Source organism: Anguilla rostrata, chromosome 5 (genome assembly GCF_018555375.3).
Source record: "Anguilla rostrata isolate EN2019 chromosome 5, ASM1855537v3, whole genome shotgun sequence".
NCBI lineage: Eukaryota > Metazoa > Chordata > Actinopteri > Anguilliformes > Anguillidae > Anguilla > Anguilla rostrata.
In genome coordinates, this window is record NC_057937.1 from 5354467 (window position 1) to 5368832 (window position 14366).

The window sequence follows — 14366 nt, forward strand, 5'->3', positions numbered from 1 at the left end:
CGAAACGGCTTCGAAGGTACATTTCATAGCACTTTTCACCCGACTGTCTGCAAATAACTGTATTCACATTCTATAGTGTAATCTTGTACATTCTCAAGTCTGTATTGCACTATAGGAAAAAAAAAAACTGGAACAGTTAGCGGGCGAGCGGCAGCGAAGCGGTCTCGTTGCCGGGAGGAGGGAAGGCGGCAGATGGCAGAAGCCAGCCGCGGGCACAAACCCCAGGGCAGCCGTGCCAACGCGTGCCACTCTGAGTGTCACCTGCTTGGCACGGACGCCCTCCTCAGCCCCTCTCTTTGAAGAGCTCCTCTCTCCCGCCATCGCCCCTTGATTAATAAAACGCTTACGCGGCGCTCGAGTGTCCCCGCGGCCGATGGCGGTACGGAGGAGATGGCGGCAGACAGCCTGAGAGCTGAAATGTGTTGAGATTCAACACGGTGCCCAGCGCGTTTCTCTCTCTCTGTCTTCCGCTGTCTCTCAGTCTCCCTCTCTCCCTCTCTCACTGAATCCCTCTCACTCTATCCCTCTCTCTCTCTCACTCCCTCCCTCTCTCTCTCACCATCTCTTTCTCTCCATCTCCCTCTCTCTCTCCCCCTCCCTCTTGCTTTATCTCTCTCTCTCTCCCTCCCTCTTGCTTTATCTGCCTCTCTCTCCCCCTCCCTCTTGCTTTCTCTCTCTCTCTCTCTCCCTCCCTCTTGCTTTCTCTCTCTCTCTCTCCCTCTCTCCATCTCCCTCTTTCTCTCAGAAGAGCGCACCACCGGTTCTGTAGGTTTTTTGTCTTCGCCTTAAAATCAGCAACCAATTTAGACTCAAAGACTCCAAGTGAGGTGAGTTAACTGTGTGATCAATTGCTGCAACTGATCCGTTAAATGATAAATAAAAGAGAGAAGCAACAGACATTGTGGCTCTCCAGTACCAAGGCAGGGGACCCCAGCAGACCCTGCGGCCCTCCGGGACCAGGGCTGGGAACCCCAGCAGAATAAAGCTCAGTGATTATTGGAATCTAGATTAATAATCATTTCTGATGGAACAGATATGATTAAATGGCAGAAGTCTCCGAGGCTGAGCCTGGAAAGGCCTGATGTCTGCTGTAGTCTCGGGTTGATCTTTTAAGGCCAGGGGGGTTTAAAACTTTTAAAACTTCTCTGATTTAGGGACCCCTACTTAGACTCAAAGGCACCCAGGGGACCCTCCTGATAAGGTAAAAAATTTATATATATATTTTTTTTAAAAAGGTATTATATTTTGAAATATTTTAGCATAACTACATACAGTCATTGCAGATGAAGTCTAGCCTTGGGTACCCTCTACAGTACCTTAAAGGACCCCCCCCCCCAGCGGTCTGTGCCCCCCCCCCCATTGAAAACCCGGGCTTTGGGGCTGAGCTCCAGGTGTGTATAAATGGCGGCGCCCTTTCCTGGCTCTTCATAAAGGCCAGCACTTGCTGACTGGACAGAAGCAGTGCTGGGGTCAGAGTTCTGACAGCGAGGGGGCTGGGGGGTCGGGAGTGGGGGGGGTGGATGACTGGTTCTGGAGCAGGATGAAAGGCACTTTTGAGCAGTGCTGGCAGGGTAAATGTGCTTCTCAGCTTCCAGTCATGTTGCAACCCCCCCCCCCCCACTCCACACACACCCACAGAAACTGCTCAGTGGGACAACAAATAAGAATTAGAGTAATGATGCCATCAGCAAAGGAAGTGGGGGGGGAGGGCAGGAGGTGGAGGAGGAGAAAAAAAAAAGAAGAAGAACAAATCACCCCCAACTTTATTTCACTTCCCTTATCACTTTTTGTCTTTAGGAAATGAGGCAGAACTTGTATCTGATTCGTACAGTACTGAGGTGTGTAATTTCAATGTTCATAAACAGGTAAAAAATAATACCGCGGCATTTTGCATTACACACAGGCCACCAGGAATGTGGGAGAGCGGAACTATCGTGTCACAGCTAAGATGAAGTGGCAGGTTTAGCAGGAAGGCCATAATTTCCATCATGTGTTGATTACACCACGTTTGTCAGGGAATCGCGTCAGTTCCGTGAAGATAGCTGTTATCCTGTCAACGCATTTGCGTAGCAAATACAACAAATATACATTTAATCAATGTTTTGTACATGAAACAAAGACCCTGAAAAACACCGATTTATTCAATTAACAGAAACACGGTGTACACTTGTTACCCCCACCCCCCCCCCATGATCTTTGTGGTGCAGACACCAAATATGTTGGATCATAAAGATCAAATAATATTCAATTTTATTTGTATCGCGCTTTTTACAGAGAACTGTCACAAAGACACTTTACAGGGTAGCAAGGCAAGAGACAGAGCAAAAAAGAACAAACAGAGCAAACACCAGGCCTGAACCCCCAAATAGCACATAAGTACATAAGATAAAAAAAACTCCCAGTGGGGAGAAAACCCTCAAACGGCAGTGAGAAAAAACTCCCCAATGGGAAGAAATCTCGAGAGAAACTGGGCTATAGAGGGGGAGCCCATCCTCCACCGGCCGGCCACGGTGTATTCCATAGTAAAAACAATATGAATGGAATTAATAAACCTTTCGACTGATACTGCGCATCAAAACATATATTTTTGGAATTGAAATAATAAACCTCAGAATAATAACAGAGTAATATAAACAGTCGCCGCGGGACACAGTGACACCGTACACTTCCTCATTCGGCTCGTAATAAAGCTCATCCAGCCTGTCCCTCCTGACCAGCTGCGGCATCGCCCCCCCCCACCCCACCCCCGTCAGACTGCTCCACCGGTGTGTGAATCAAACGGCCGTTTTAAATTTTGCATACGACAGAGCAGGAGACTCGGAGGCGCTCGAGTGCGTCCGTCTCGAGCGGGTGAGGGGTGGGGGGTGGGGGGAGGTGGTGTGTGTGTGGGGGGGGCACTAAGAACCCGCGCGCGGACGAGGGCTCGTTACGGCGGCTTCCTGCCCGCCCCCCCCCCCCGTCGTCGTCATCGTCGCCTCCCACCGCCTGTCTTTGCGCACGACTAGCGAGCACGGTGGGGGGAAGGGGGAGGGCGGTGGGGGGGCGATGAGCCGAGACGTGAGCGATTTGGATGGCGAGGGCGGTTCACGCGGTGGCGGTGAAACGCGTCCGCGGTGGCAGAGGAAATGCATCCGTGGTGGCAGAGGAAATGCATCCGTGGTGACAGATGCTAATGCACTCGAAGCGACTCGGTCCGCTGCACCGGGAGACTCTACTGAAAATCTTCGAGATTTTCCCGGCGATCTTCCATCCCCCTCAGGCGCAGTCTGTGAGGTGGAACTCAGCCAGGAAGTCCACAGACTCCAAACCCCGCTTCCTGGCCGTGGAAGTACAGGAATGGCCCAGACTGCTCTTTGCTCTTCCGCGTGAAAGCCAAGCTCCAAACAACACCCTTTCGGGGGTGGCAACAGAAGTCCCAACCACTCTGAAGACAAGGAATCCCCGGAGAGTCACTTTTGGAGGGGTTGGGGGGGTTGGGGGATATTCAGAGGGAAATGTCCATCCACCCATCCATTATCTATACCCACTTATCCGGGGCAGGGTCACAGGGGGGTGCTGGAGCCTGTCCCCTGCATGCATTTGGCGAGAGGCAGGAGCACACCCTGGACAGGGTGCCAATCCACCGCAGGTTATCGGAAAATGTGTTCAATATATAGACCGTCGACCACCTGATTTCCATGAGCGTGAGTGATGAGTGTTTCCAGCTGGACACCGCAGGCAGCATAGCGTGTCCTCTAAATTGGGGTGGAGGCACTTGGGTGGAGAATACAAGCAGCACATTCATCAACCGCCCTATTAAACATCAAACTCAGTTAACAGAAATGAGAACCTAGTAAGCAAAAAAACTACATTGCGTACAAGAAACATTTAAACTACATAGACATATAAGAGTCTTCTACAGAGTCGAGCATTCGTTCTCGAGGGACACAAGATGTTAGCTACAAGAAATTAGGAGGAGGCAGGGGAACGTCTCAGTTCGACCGACCTTTGGACTAATCAATTAGCCACACTAAAAGCCAGCGGCCCGGCCCCTAGGGCTAAGACAGTGCGCACGCGCCCAATTTACAAGCGCATCTGTCGGATCAGGCCCATGTTTTTTTTACCAACTGGGTCGGCTCGGGCGCAGAGAAGTCATCCTGCCGAGCGAAGCTGTGACCCGTGTCACACACTAAATCGACTCCGAGAGCATTAAGCAAGAGCTCTTCAAGCCAACGAGGGAAGCCCTCCGGGACCGCGTGAGCTAGTTTAAGACTCTTCCCCGCTCAACGCTGCACCGCGGAAAAAGACCCATTAAAGTAACCCTCTCTGGATCCCAGGGAGGGGATGAAAATAGAACAACCGCACGTCACACGAGATAATTAATGCAGTCTCCCCGCCGTTCAAAACACTGGCGTGCGCTGGTAATGACGCTAATTTCAGAAGATAACAGGGAGTGAATAATTAATGAATGGACGTTTTAATGAGAGTGGTGTCTCAAAAGAAAGAATGGAAGGCAGAAAACTTGTGCGGCCTAACATCCATCCATCTGTTAAATCTATACCCGTTCATTCCAGGTCGGGGTCGTGGGAGGTGGTGGAGCCGATCACAGCATGCATTGGGGCGAGAGGCAACAACACACACACCACTCATTCACACACACACACACACCGAGGGAAAAACTCTCCAATTAGCCAAACCTGCATGTCTTTGGACTGTGGGAGGAAATGCACACTGACACAAGGAGAACTCCAAACAGGAAGGCCCTTGGTTGGGATTCTAAACAAGGACCTTCCTGGCTGCAAGGCGACAGTGCTACCCATGGCCCGTGGTCTAACAGTTAAACCCTAACTTGGCACACCTAATTCTTCTACGTAGCAGCTCAATGAGATCTCCAGCTGTAGAACGAGATGTGCTTTGTCAGGGCTGGAGTGGAAAAACTTCAGGATGGTAGATCTCCAGGAACAGGGTTGGTTACCACTGTCCTGTGATATGTCAGCTATTTAGTCTGTTTTTTGTGTCTCAGTTGACCTCTGCCAAGGTCACTTTCACCACGGCAACTAAGGATGAGGACGGCAGAGAATTTCATCTCTGTCAGATTCTTGACAGAATGACACACGGTGATGCGCTTCACAATGTTTCCTCCTTTATATTTATATCCCAGGATGTTGACATGAAAAATGTCTTCCTGTCACGCACACCCCTCTACAGCTGCTGTCCTGACAAGGCAAAAATAATGTTTGATATTATAATCTCGGGCTTCTGAGAAAACGTGTACACAGACTTGATTTGTGTCTGGTGATGTTATTGCATGCAAATTTGATGACATGAAAACAATTTTTGGTTTTCTAAATATAAAAAAAAATATTTCACTTGATACACACAGGGATGCATAATGCATTCCTCATTATCTCGTACTTCCCCAGAGAAAAACTCCAGGAGTGCTTCCGCAGGTAAGAGAAAGAGGTGAAAAGTGAATTCATAACAGGGCCAGCTTCAGCGAAAAGAGTACCAGCTGCATATTTTAGTCACATTATTTTTGTCAAGTCTTTTTGTGCTAAAAGGCAACAACTAGGTGCAAATGTGTTACCTCTATGGGGAGGGAATCCGCCCCATATACCATTCAGCTTACCACACAAGAGAGAGAGAGAGAAAGAGAGAGGGGGGAAGAGAGATGGGGGGGGGTAAAGGGAGAGAGAGGGGGGACAGAGAGAGATAGAGAAGGAGAGGGAGGGAGAGAGATAAAGGGAGAGAAAGAGACTGGGGAGATAGAAAGGGAGGGGGAAGAGAGATAGAAAGGGGGGAAAGGGAGGGGGGGGCAGAGAGAGAGCGAGAGAAGGAGAGGGAGGGGGGAATCTCTTTTATGGGACAGGACAAAGAAAAGGAGATCACATTATCACAAATACCCACTCACAGACACATGCAGAGCCCAAGAAAAAAAAGAGTAAAAGTAAAATAAGGAAAATAAATAGGGGGAGAGATAGAGAGAGACAGAGACAGAGAGAGATGTTTATAATGTAGCGTTTTGTAGCATTGAGTTGTATTTTTTATTTTTATTTCATTTTTTTTTTTTAAGTTTCCAATGTCAATTTGTGCAAACCTCAGATGGCAGCAGCCTGGAAAACACTGTTTATGACTTCAGAACTTTTTCGGGGGAGTGTGTGAAGTGTCAAACAAAACCCATTTCACTGCTCCAATCGGCAGCCTCGCAGGCATAAGCCTGACTCAATCTGCGCCCCTGGAGTTTGTCACCGCGCTGTACACAACAGAGGAAGCACTGTTCCACAGCAAAAAAAAAAAGAAAAGAAACTAAAGCCACTTTTCCATCTTTCATCACAATGCCAAATGTGAAACCACAAAACCGCTCTTTCCGAAGGCTTTTGGAGTTCTTTTGTCGGATTTTTGAAAAGATATGAAGCATTTTGGGTATTTCGCGGGACGCCGGTGACTTGGGAGGCGTTTAAGGTCAGATCAACCCAGGCGTTATTCTTCTAAAAAAGCGACAAAAAAAATGTTTTGTGTCAGCAGCAATGAAACTGAACCGCAACAACAGAGAGTTTCAAAAGACACCTGCAATCATCCCCTGAGGTTATGTGACACTGACACTGTCCATGGTCCTAAATCTCTCCTGTGATTGAGGTTGATGCCGTCCATGGTCCTAAATCTCTTTTGTGATTGGGCTTCATGCTGTCCATGATCCTAAATAGCTCCTGTGATTGAGCTTGACGCTGTCCATGGTCCTAAATCGCTCCAGTGATTGAGCTTGAAGCTGACCATGGTCCTAAATCTCTCCTCTGATTGAGCTTGATGCTGTCCTTTGTACACATTCTTACCTGTGATCGACGTTGATGTTGTCCATGGTCCCAAACCACTCCTGTAATTGATGCTGGTGCTGTCCATGGACCCAAACCTCTCCTGTAATTGATGCTGATGCTGTCCATGGTCCTGAATCTCCCCTGAGAGTCTTCGAGCTTACAGCCCTGGACCTTTTTAAGCCACTGCACGGTACTGCTGCGTGGTACTACTGTTCAGTTCAGCATCAAAATGTTCAGCTAGTGCCAAGACCGTCTTATTAGACTGCTTACTCCACAGTCAGGCTGTCTGGTCTTCCTGCATTTCAACACTTAATCCTGAAGGGCAGAACTGACAATCCCCCAGCATTTCCTTTTTCAAAATGACATCTTTATTCTGTAAATCTTTTTGGAGTTGTTTGGCTCGGCTCTGTGGCGGCTTTATCGTCTGCCGAAAACATAAGTAAGAACCTTGAGGAACTGGCCCTGCTGCGCTTCATAAGAATTTTCGTAAGAAAAATTCAGTCTTGTATTCAGAGAGATTACGCGCTGCCGAGGTTTGAGCTGTTAAGTTTCTCTGACAGTAGTGCCCGCAGGGCTCGAAGTATGCCCTTGTGGGATGGCCAACGCTTGTCCCCACTTCCAGGATGTGACAAACAGTTAAAGGCGTTCGAACCTGAAAGAACTGACAGCCTGCCAGCCTTCTTCCAAGGCAGGTTTGAGATGCAGCTGGCTAAGGTTCTGCACACCAACCATTAGCGAGTTTTTTTTTTTTTTTATTTTGCGGGGGAATTTCAACTTGAAAGAGTGTCTCGCGGTACCGGGAGGCTGAGGCACACATGTCAAAACAAAAGGACCGCGTGTGTGCTTCCCTGTGAGGTGTCCTCAACAATGAATGAAACCTAGCCGGCAAAGTGCACCCAAACAGAGAGAGAGCTGTGAGACTTTTCTGTTCATTCATTCTTCTTTCACACCGCGGTACATCAGTGAAGACGATCCCTCCTTTCAATAAGTACACCTATTTACTGATGACCTCACAGCACAAGTGCCCCCAAAGCACTGGTCTTGAGTTTGAAGTGATGGCTTCGAAGGCCTGAATTATTTTCAGGTTGACAGCTGACAAACATTACTTTATTTTTGCGATTTACTTAATTTGTCGCTTGTATCTGTAATTACCTTTGTGGGATTTATGTTACCAGTAGAGTTACAATGCAGTTTTGGATTATAACAGACTGTGAGGTAGCACTGCCACTAGTTTGCAATGCAGTACAATAGTGATACATGAAAACCTAATGTGTTTTTTTTTTTTTACGTCAGTGTTATTGGTATTTATACACACAAACACACACGGCCTCTTTTGTCACTGTTGTGTCTTGATTATACAGTTGCTGCCATATATTTGTTTGATGTTTGTTGGAAAGCAAAACGGCTACAAAATGAAACAAAATTGTTCAAAGAAGCCTCATCTGCATCTGAGCTCTTGCAAATTAGTCCTCAAAAGTTTTTTTTTTCCTCCCATGAATATTTAAACTCGTTCTCAAACTCCAGCCTCACAGTAATTCCAACACGTCTGCAGATTCAGACGTTTCATCCCGAAGCATTCCCGACGACATTCCCGACGACATTCCTGCTCAGTCACCATTTTCCCAGCTGTCCCTCCTCTCAGCCCGGTGAGCGCTGAACACTCGGAGTATTTTGGCAGTGGGACAATGAAGGGTAATTTTATCCTCTCAGTTACATAAACAGTAATGGACGTGCTTTCCAAAGACATTCATAAAGCGCTGCGCATTCATCTGTTAAGTGTGTGAGCCTGCTAAGCTGCTATAGCTCCAGAAAGGGCCACACGGAAAATCCATGTATAGGAGAATCATACGCCATTGGCATTAGAGTCACAAACATATTTACATAAACACCTTTCAGAATTTAGCAGGTAATGTCATCCTGAGAGACTTACACAGATGACATTTTTTTGCATACAATTTGAGTACCGTGGCAAAGTGTAGCCACAAGGGCAATGCCCCACTAGGCAGAGAACCTGCAACCTCGGGGTGGCAAGCCTAGTTCCTTAATCATTATATTGCATGACACTGCCAGCCAACATATAATTCCCTACCTTCATAAGCAATCACTCTTGTAAACGATACCGAGCTGGCCATCAAATGACCCAAACTTCCCTATCACATGACCCGAGCCGCCCTGTCACATGACCCGAGCCGCCCTGTCACATGACCCGAGCCGCCCTGTCACATGACCCGAGCCGCCCTATCACATGACCCGAGCCGCCCTGTCACGTGACCTCAGCTGCCCCGTCACCCCCGAAAGCACGGGGCAGTCTCTCTCTCTTCAGCTTGTTTGGATCTAATGAATTATTCCTCATCGCACCCACTTCAGCTTGACGGCCATTTAGAATGACAGCTAATCACCGCTCAGTGTTTTCCATGATGGCTCACGCGGGTTTTCATCCCTGCGCATTTAAATATCCGCAAAATGGCTTTATGCAAAATAAAGGGTTGATTGATGGATTTATTTCAATATGGCTATTTTTCAGTGGTCCTTACTACGTGCCACAATGGTTAATATTTTTGTGATGAACTCCATTAAATTACTTGGGAATTAAAGATAGAAGGGTATTTATACAACTAGAATTGCATTCATTGCATCTGAGCAGGGGACAGCGGCTATATATTAAAGTTTAGAGAAACCTTGTGCAACCAGTCCGATTGTTCAAAAGTCACATGTGGCTTTTTGGACATATTTGCAGGGCCTGTACTTCTGCTCTGAGGGTCTAAGACAAAGAAAGTAATTACTGAAAAAATGTTTCCCCATTTCACTGTTTTTAAAATCTAAATAAAATAATTTAGAATCAAGGATCTACAATTTATGATTTAAAAAAATATATTTTTTTATCTCCTCTCGAGTGATGTGTGAATGAGAATAAATCCAGCTGGAGACTGCACTGAAAGAAATTCGGTGAAATTTCTGGTGTCATTTCAGTCCCCAAAGCACTCATTTCATATAACTTCTGTAACGGTTTGGAAAAAAAAAAGGGTGGGTTTTCTCTTAAATGTGTCAAGGTGAATTTCATTTGATGGGAAAGTACTGTTTTCCACTGAGCCTTGATTAACTGGAGTCCATCTCAGTTTAACGAGCAGCTTGTTATGAGTCGTGCATACAGCAGATACTCATTAAGTATTTATTTTATTTATTTATTTATTTTTTCTCTCCCTCTCGATTCTTCACTCTTACTACATACCCACCAGTTTGAACCCATGTTGTATTCCTCAGTTTGCTTTTGCCCCTTCTGTCTTTATTGCTTTTCTTCGTCTTACTTTGTACAATCCCTTTCATTTGTTTAGGTGTCCCTGTACCCTGTACTTGTCTCCACTTGTTTGGTTACCACTTTATTGCACAAAAAATAAAAAATTTAAAAAAGGATACTCATTAAGTAATTGTACTACTGAATAACCAAAGCTTTTAACGACCCGAGCGAGTGATACGTATTCGGTCACCTAGCGGTCGGCTCCAACTCCGAGCGTGGCGACGAACCGAGAAATCGCGGATTCCTCCCTGTGACATCGACCGGAAACAAACATCGGGAAAATGCGGCGATTTCACTTTTCCCAGACTCGGGCTGATTCATTATCACCGTAATTTCACATAGCAGCCCTCCGCTTCACCAGCTCTCTTTAATTCCCAGACAGCCTAAACGGCCCGTTTTTTTTTAACGAGTCTTAATTATGCGCACACTAAGACCGCATTTGCATGTCTTCTGATTGCGCTGGAGGGGCCGCTCTTTTTAAAACTGACTCTATTAAATGAACCGTTCACACAGGAGGAAAATGTAAAACCATTTCTGTCTCCCAACACAGATTCTTATTAAATTAATACTTCGGCGCCAATGACCATTATCTGGAACTGATGAAGGAATTAAAAAGTTCAAATTCAAGTAAAATGCAGCCTGGGTTGTTTTATGTAACCGAGTGCCTAGATTATACAGTGCTCTTAATATAGTTTTGATAAATATTTCAAATGCCGTTCCATAGCTTGGTCTTATATCAGCGAGTCATTCCATTTGAATTTCTTCCTCTTTAGCAAAGGGACTCGGAAGGAAACGGCTCAGCAGTGACGGATTTTCGAAGAAAGCTAAATAATTATTTAATTCTAAGCTCACGGGTGCAATTTTATCACGTATGTGGGTCTGAATTTACATTTTCAGAGGCGCTTTTTTGTGTCAGCGCCTAACAGAAATACAATCAGATGCACTATAACAACATTACTCAAAGACGCACGCAGTGAAAATAGACGATAAACGGAACCTTTATCTGAAGATAATACTCGCCCTCCAGTAACCACTCCCCTAGCGAGGCAGATTAGAGATTCTGAAATGACGGCTTCAGCCATCAGAATTGAAGACACGTCTTTTTTTTCTTCGACGCGCTTTTGTGGTGGCAGCGCGTAGCTGACGGAATGACGCCTTTCTTTTTGGACGTGTGACTTCATTCCAACTGTCACAGCGTGCAACGCAACTGGGGAATTTTATTTATTGAACGTAGAGGATTTCATTTTAAGATGAGGTGTCATAACATCTGTGCTGCTGGGGGGGGAGGGGGGAGTGGGGGGTGGGGGGTGTAGAGAGGAATGCCACAGCCCTTGTAGCAGGAGAGGTGAACAGAGTAGCTCTTGTAGCAGAAGAGGTCAGAAGAGTAGCACTTGTAGCAGGAGTAGTTAACAGAGTAGCACTTGTAGCAGGTCCGGTTAACAGAGTAGCCCTTGTAGCAGGAGAGGTGAACAGAGTAGCTCTTTTAGCAGAAGATGTAAACAAAGTAGCTCTCGCAGTAGAAGAAATGAACAGAGCAGCTTGTAGCAGGAGAGCTGAACAGAGTTTGCTCTCGCAGTAGAAGCGGTGAATAGCGTATAGTGTAGCTCTGGTATCTCTGAGAAACTGAACATTTGGTTTTCTGAGACAGCGGAAAGGCTGAGATTAAACACAGGCTCCTGCTCTGAGCCCTGAGAGTGGGCTGCTCTGTTTGCTCTCCTTTCACGGCAAACACAGAGAGACACGGGGGGATATGTGCAGTGTGTGCGCGGGGCAGATGGAGGATACATTTACTTCAGTGTATTTCTCTAGCTGTACTGACTTAAAATAACAAACATGTTAACTCTGTACTCCGTGGGCACACACAGACTACCGAACCTGTCAGTACCGCAGATAAGGTGTTTTTAAAACAAGTTTGTTTCCTTGGGTTTAACCGTCTTTCTCAATTTGGATCGGGCGAATCATAGCGCCGGGCTGGTCTGACCGCACAGGCCCGGGCGCTCCTCCGAAATCGACCCATTGTCCCTCTCTGCCCTGTTTTCACTGCGCAGACAGCCAGCTGAGCTGCGCAGTCATAGTGTCAGAGGACAGCATTTCATCACCTTACACTGCGTGGCGTTCATTCAGCACATGTTCTAACCCACAGCCAGTTTGAATGTAACAGAGCATTGGGCTTGAATAAGTACAGCCCCACTAACATAAGCCTGTCCTCCCTGGGTAAGACTATGGGCTAATGCTGCAGCTCCCTGCTGGGTTGCTGACCTCCCATGGCTTTAGTGGTTTAGTAAGGATGCACATCCACACACTGGAACCCAAGGTTTTACTGAGGAAGCACATCCACACACTGGAACCCAACGGGTTAGGAAGCACATCCACACACTGGAACCCAACGTTTTACTGAGGAAGCACATCCACACACTGGAAACTAGCAGTGTAGCCTGACGAGCCCATCTGTCAGCTAATCTCGAGGCACCCAGTAATACCCAAACTTTTGATGGGCTAGGGAAATGAATACTTCACCAACTTTAATTGAGAATGATAAATTTCGGTCGAATTTTAACTCAAATGAGATTTTTACTAATTCATCCATTTTAAAACTCAAGATTTAATCTTTCAGCTGAATGCGTGGGACTGCTTGTTTCAGATGTGTTCACATTAATCGCTGTGCCCTTTTAGTCAGATACATTGGCAACACTTTTTTAAAAAGTCACACAGCAGTCTGAAGTAAATTATGTGATAAAATTAGTATAATTATAAATTATATGCCGTATTACAAGTCATTTCAGCAGCCTTCTCTTTTCGGTTTTTATAGGGGTTGTTGAGGAAAAAATATAACCCAAATTGTCGAGGAATAACCCACTCAGAGCTGAGAAGGACCACCGTGTCTAAAGAACTCAAAATACATCAATTCTGTCTAAAGAACTCAAAATACATCAATACGTTACTTTTTATGAAACAAAGCAGCAGGCTTTCTGATATCCACACCCTCTGCGTTTTATGTCAAAACTATATACTAATCGTATTCAACATTGATTTAGCCTGGTACATATTCTTATCGTTCCCGCTGAATCAGCTCTTCAGCTAAACATCTCTATCTTACGGCCGGGCAGTGCGGCTTTATCTACTCGCGGATGAACACAGACACAGGCACGTGTGTGATTACTTTAAAACGATCCCTTAAGCGTACGCACACACTCTTCCACAAGGTCACCCGCAAAAAAAAATTTATAACAGACTGGAGAAAATCTCTATTTAAAAAAAAAAAACTAAAAAAAAAAACGAGTGATAAAACACAGAAGTGCACAGAACCAACAGATTAATGATCACTTCAAGAGGGGCTGGATTTGCCAGATCCTGTCGGTTTCCAAAGCGCCTGGGGGGATGGAAACAGCCTGGAAGACGCGAGCGCGCGGCGGTATTGATGGGGTTTGAGCCGTACGCGAGATCATTATAATTGATTATATAAATTCCCTCTGAACCTTCCGGAACAGCTCCGCGAGTCTCGCGTACGGGAGGGCGGGGGGTGGGGGGCTGGGGGGGTGGGAATCAGCTATTTCAAGGGCTGTTTTTCTTTTTTTTTTTACTGCATTTTAACTGGCTGCATCCCTTACGTGTTATTTATGTTCTAATTGTTTCTTTTCGCCTCTTTATCTGGAAAGAGCTTTGAGCGAAATTTGTGAGAGGTGCTTGATAAATGAAGTTCACCGGTATTGCTTTTTTTTTTTTGCATTATAAGGTTTGCAGTTATTCCGCAGCCGTTCTGACAGCTTTACCAGGGGTGCTACTGAATGTTGTTGCAGCAGTTTTTAGAGGCACCGGTTCATTAACAGCACCAGCAAAGTGTGTAGGTGCATATAAATATATTTATTTCTCCAGACGCTCCGGCGTTGGCCTGCGAGCTGCTCTAATTTACGACGAGCTAGGAGTCCGTTATCAGGTTTGTCCTTAAAGCAAGCCACTCGCAAAAGCTTTTTTTCTACGTTTTATACATTCTTTCGCGCTTTTTTTTTTTTTTTTGAGACGGCTGCTGGCGGAGCACTTTACAGAACGCATTAGAGACAGGAAATGGAAACGAGCACGGCGTGGCGATTCTGCTGCCGTGGCAACAGGCCCGTGAAAAGACAGACAGCTGATTGATTTCACTCTCTCGTGGGGGGGGGAGAAAAAACACCAAAGCGAAACCCATTCAGTGCTGTATAGTGTTGTACAGCATCTGTAACAGACAAGGTACAACATGAAAACAAATTCCAAAGGCAATTAGCAATAAAAAAAGAACTGCATTT

General features: G+C 46.1%; 1 protein-coding gene across 2 annotated transcripts in view; it reads right to left on the reverse strand.

Annotated features, from left to right (window-relative positions):
* The window catches only part of gfra4a (GDNF family receptor alpha 4a), a 270692-nt gene that overhangs the window by 112197 nt on the left and 144129 nt on the right, over nucleotides 1-14366 (reverse strand). The window lies entirely within an intron of this gene.